Source organism: Sardina pilchardus, chromosome 5 (assembly GCF_963854185.1).
Source record: "Sardina pilchardus chromosome 5, fSarPil1.1, whole genome shotgun sequence".
Lineage (NCBI taxonomy): Eukaryota > Metazoa > Chordata > Actinopteri > Clupeiformes > Clupeidae > Sardina > Sardina pilchardus.
The window spans coordinates 2,711,788-2,716,653 of record NC_084998.1 but is presented as its reverse complement, the minus strand read 5'-3'; the positions used below and the strand labels follow the sequence as shown (position 1 = coordinate 2,716,653).

The 4,866-nt window shown below is 41.0% G+C and overlaps 1 long non-coding RNA gene across 1 annotated transcript; it reads right to left on the bottom strand.

Moving 5' to 3' along the window:
* Positions 1-2,009: 2,009 nt before the first annotated feature.
* Positions 2,010-3,588, bottom strand: LOC134079449 (uncharacterized). Its single transcript, XR_009939066.1, has 3 exons — positions 3,213-3,588; positions 2,215-2,446; positions 2,010-2,073 (listed from the first exon to the last, which is right to left on the bottom strand). It is a non-coding gene; the product is annotated as an uncharacterized LOC134079449 (long non-coding RNA).
* Between the last annotated feature and the right edge of the window lie 1,278 nt (positions 3,589-4,866).

Sequence of the window (4,866 nt, the reverse complement as noted above, 5' to 3'; positions counted from 1 at the left end):
ATCTTATCTCTGTTTTATCTTCTATCGTTTTTCTTCGTTTTTCCTCTTAGTTCTATAAATACAAGGTTACAGTTTATATAAGGCAGTACAACTAATTCAATTACTGGCTAATTTATTCATTTAAATAGTTACCTTCTTAGCTTTAGCTTTCGTGCGTTATCTTTTTGTGTTCGTATTCATTTGTGCCACCTACGTCACTATCAAGTAGAACGCCGCCATATTTACGACAGATTTCGCCCAATATGACTGCCCACACTGCCCGTTTGAATGGAAGAGAAAGACAGATAGATCTAGAGAAATGTTCAATTTTAGGCTCCGATCTTTATTTGTTACCCCCAGTTTTCCTTTATCCCTTATTGTCTGCCCCAAGTTTGTTCCAATTGGCTTTCCATATCATACATTTATCTAGTTAACCCCTCATACAGTGGTGTTAATTAGGCTATTTTAAGATAAGGTGACGATGTTCGGGACCGCCATAACCGGGAAGATAATCCCAAAAATGTGGGATAAAAACGGGGACATTTTCAGGTTGACTCAATCCGATTGAAATACATATAAGTTTTGTCTTCAAAAAACGGGGGGGCTAGGTAGTTTTACTGTATTTTCCCCGGGGACGGGCAACCAAAACCGGGGGCTGTAGGCTACAGGAAACCGGAGACTGCAGCACCGATGCATCAGCATGGGAATACGTAGGCCTAGGCTATAATAAAAACATGATTTTAGTGGTAGTTTACTGACTAGGTAACGTTAGTTAAGTGGCCAACAGCTAGCAAGCTCATGTTAGTGACACATATAATTGAATAAATAGCCGCAAAGAGGCATTCTCCCTCTCACGCAATTGCGTTTTAAAAATCGAAACTGGGTTTTGCTGAAGTACCCGGCTACAGGCAGGTTTTATTACATAAAACCAAGCAACACGGTGTAACCTTAATTTGCTGTTTATTGCTCTGTCTGAAGCACAAAATATAAAAATAGCAATCACATGCATCACGCAAGACGCATCGATTTCTTTCTGTAGGCTACATAGCCTCTCATTCACACCGACAGCCACAACCGCACGCTCTGCAAACTAGCTAACTCTAACCAACTAACAATGGCAAGATATAAAAACAACGTAGCCAGTGTATATAATGAGCACAATACAAGTAGATAGACTACATTACAGAAACAGCACAAACTACAACTCTACTAGATCGCATTTTGATGACACCATACCTCTGCCTCAGGACTGTCGCAGCACCCTCTGGGTAAAACTAGTAAGGGGTCCCCCGCAGCGTGGGAACCAACTCCTTCCACACCCAAGCCACACACACCCAATAGCCTACTATTTACTGTACCCAGAGGAGTATGAAACAGTTTTCACCATGCAACATTGTACAGAACATGCAGGGAATAAGGGGAAATCCAGGGAAGCTTAATCAACCCTGCTACAATAGCAAGTTAGTTAGGCGTATTTGCCTTTAACGACAGGAGCAAGCTTACCGCAACAACAGCTGTCACACTTACAGACACACCTCTAGTGTTCAAATACACTCATTCACAGGCATAATTTCATACTACTTTGAGTAACTTCACCATCTGTAATAGTGTCTTCTGCAACATTTAAATAATACAATTAAAACTGATTCAGTGACCTTTCAGCACCTGATAAGGTAAAATGTACCACTTGACAAGATGACATTGAGCACCACAAATAAGAAAATAAAGACAGATTTTGAGAGTACAACTTACTCTTATGCAGAAACTATGCAACACTGTTAGGTTTGTAGGTTCACCAAAATAACATTTAACATCTATGACTACAAAACAGTACTAACTAATTTAGAAATTATTTTACACCAATAGATTTAGACAACTCAACTCATGGTTCAACATATTTTATTTAAGACCTGTCAAGACAGTGTCAAACAAAGCATTACAATGTTTGGATCCACAATCCAGTTTGAAAGATCCAAAAGATGACATGTGAATACATCGTGCAAATCATGTGATGTGTTGGGGATACTCTGTACCAATCATGTGTTGTGATCTCACTGCTGTTCCTTAGGTGGCCATAAGATTAGATCTGAGAATCTGAAAAACATTACATCTAATGTGCTAATGAACACTATGACGACCGTGAATTTAGATATTCCAAAAAAGTGAGCAAAAAAGTATTCATTCAAGGACCGTTCCTCATCCCTGGCCCTTAACTCATGAGCCACACACTCTCACTTTCCAGTGCTGACATCTCCGATGCCAGGTCTTTTCATAGTTGTGGTCACTGTGATGGTCAGTAGAAGTAGTAGCCTCTTCATGCTCCTCCACATTGGTGGTTGAACAGCCAGTGAGATTGTTGCAAGTCACGCATTTTGTGCTTCATTGGCTGAATGTTGTTTGTCCTTCTCCCTCGCCGAGGTGTGTGCAAAAAGACTGCGCACAAAACTGGAGTCCAAAGCAGTCGCTCCTAAAAAGTCAGGGCAGAGTAAAATAAAACACGACATGTGTGAGACATTACATTGTCCAACCTGAGTAAATATTTTTCTCTTAGAACCTAGCCTAACATAAATCCTCAAATTATGGCCAGGGTCTTTTAAGTAGAGGCTGCGCAAAGCACAGACCTTTATTTGGGGCAGGCTTTGTTCAAAACGACCACGGCTATTATCCGAGGCTCAGCTATAAATAAAGTATGTATAATATGAGGATTTACGATGTAGGTCTTAATAAGGGACAGATACAGAAATTAGGAAGTCAACTACTGGGTTTAGCCACAGACAGTAAAAGATAGGGATAGCATAATAGCCTAATTACGTTATAGTTACGGTATTTAGCAGACGCATACAGTGGGCTATAAGCTAATTAACAGTAACAATTTCAAAGTTGATGATACTACATTAATGACAATAGAATAATCCGACTTCAGCATTTGTGTTTATGTGAAATATAGGTTTTAGTAGGCTATCAAATGGAATAAGACATTGCAAGATTGCAATTTCAATGTGCTAACGTTAAAATAATAGATACCATACCAGCTACCATCTACTAGCAGCTAACACAACACAAACGCATTGCATAAGATATTATATCATGCGTGATGTTTACAAAACGTGTGAACCTCATGAACTTGACTGATTGATATAGCTGCTAGTCAATCAAGTTTTGTAAGTGTTGTCCAAACGTGTCTCTTGTTGTTGTTAGCCCTAGATGCTACGAAGTTGAGAAGGCTCGCTTACCTGACACGAAAGTGTTCATTGCAGGGTGTGAACCGTGGTTATCCAAACATCTCTTCGAATGGCAGCTACTTCTTTCTTCTTTCTTTTGGTATAACGTTAGCATAAAATACCAGTTCAGGGTTCCTCAACTGCACAACACATAGCTAACATGACTGTATGACCTTAACCTGTTGAACTTGTTAGCAGCTAATCATTTCCCTCGAGCCGCTGGCTCCGTGGTCACACTTTTTCTTCGTTTTTCTCAGTTTAAATACAACGCGAAATGAATTTCCAAATCTCCACTTTTGCCCGAGTTTTGTTTAGACAGAATCGTATTCAGAGGCGAAATCGCCGTTTGCGTGTAAAACGAAGGGAACAAACGAAGGGAAAAGTCTCTATTATTTAAGATATCCATGTATGAGTGAATGGCGCCGCCTAGTGAGCGACTCGAATCGGTCGGCAAGATGGCGGCGCAAAGTTACTGTGACGTCAGGTGGCACAAACGAATCGTTCATGTCGTTTATTCATTCAATTTGTTTTGAACTTTGGTTGCCCTAGCTACCAAGCTACCGTAGTGCAGGCTGCTTTCATTGGCTGAGGCTAGCTAGGGCTTAACCCATTGTTATCTGGGCTACAAAAGTCAGAGTCCAATAGCAAAGGAAACTAGCCTGGCAAGCCAAACTATACAGAAATGTATAGTCTGGAGTCGGACCATTCACAGAGCTAGAGTCGGCAAATACATCCTTCTTTAAAACGAATTCCAAAGCCAATTCAACGAGTGCACTTTGTTAGCCTCATCCATCTTTCGTTGTTCTCTATGGTTGTTCAACACGGTCTCACACCCAACTCGTCGACCGAGGACGCATGGTCAAGCCCCCTGGCGCCAATATCGGAAGCCGAAGGTGCCCCCACGGGTTCATATGCAACGCGAAGGGCTGCCATAGACATCAATGTAAATGTGCTGGGTTGGCTCTCTTGAGACTACATTTTCTGTTCCCCCCTGTATCCTCTGCGCACAACTGTATCAACATAAGTCTTCCTAATTCCATCCAACTTTCTATCCATTCATCTTCTTCAAACCATTCACTCATCCACCCATTCTAAACAGTCTGCCTATCAACATCAATTAGACGATCTACATTCAACTTTTAAACAATCTACTCTGTCTCAGGCTTTAAGCATACACTGGCTCTCTTAAGACTAGCCAGTTAAATTGATTACACCTGTATCTGTATCCACTACTCTCAGTAGAGAGCTGTGTCTCTCCATTCTACAAGAATATAAGGCACATTCCATCCAACTTTCTATCCATTCATCTTCTTCAGACCATTCACTTCACTCATCCACCCATTAAACTGTCTATCAACATCCATTAAACTCTCTGTCTATCAACATTAATTAGACTATCTACATTCAACTTTTAAATTATTTACTCTGTCTCAGGCTTTAAGTATACACTCTGGCTCTCTTAAGACTAGCCAGTTAAATTGATTACACCTGTATCAACTACTCTCAGAGAGCTGTATCCAGGGGGTCAGTATTTGACTGGTTAGCTTCGCCGATTAGCAAAGCACTTCCTCGTCGCCATTTTCCAGAAATACATCATGTCCGGTGCCGTTTCCCCTGCGTTTTCCTCATGCTGATTGGTGGCTGTTCCACTCTCAGCTCATGCACG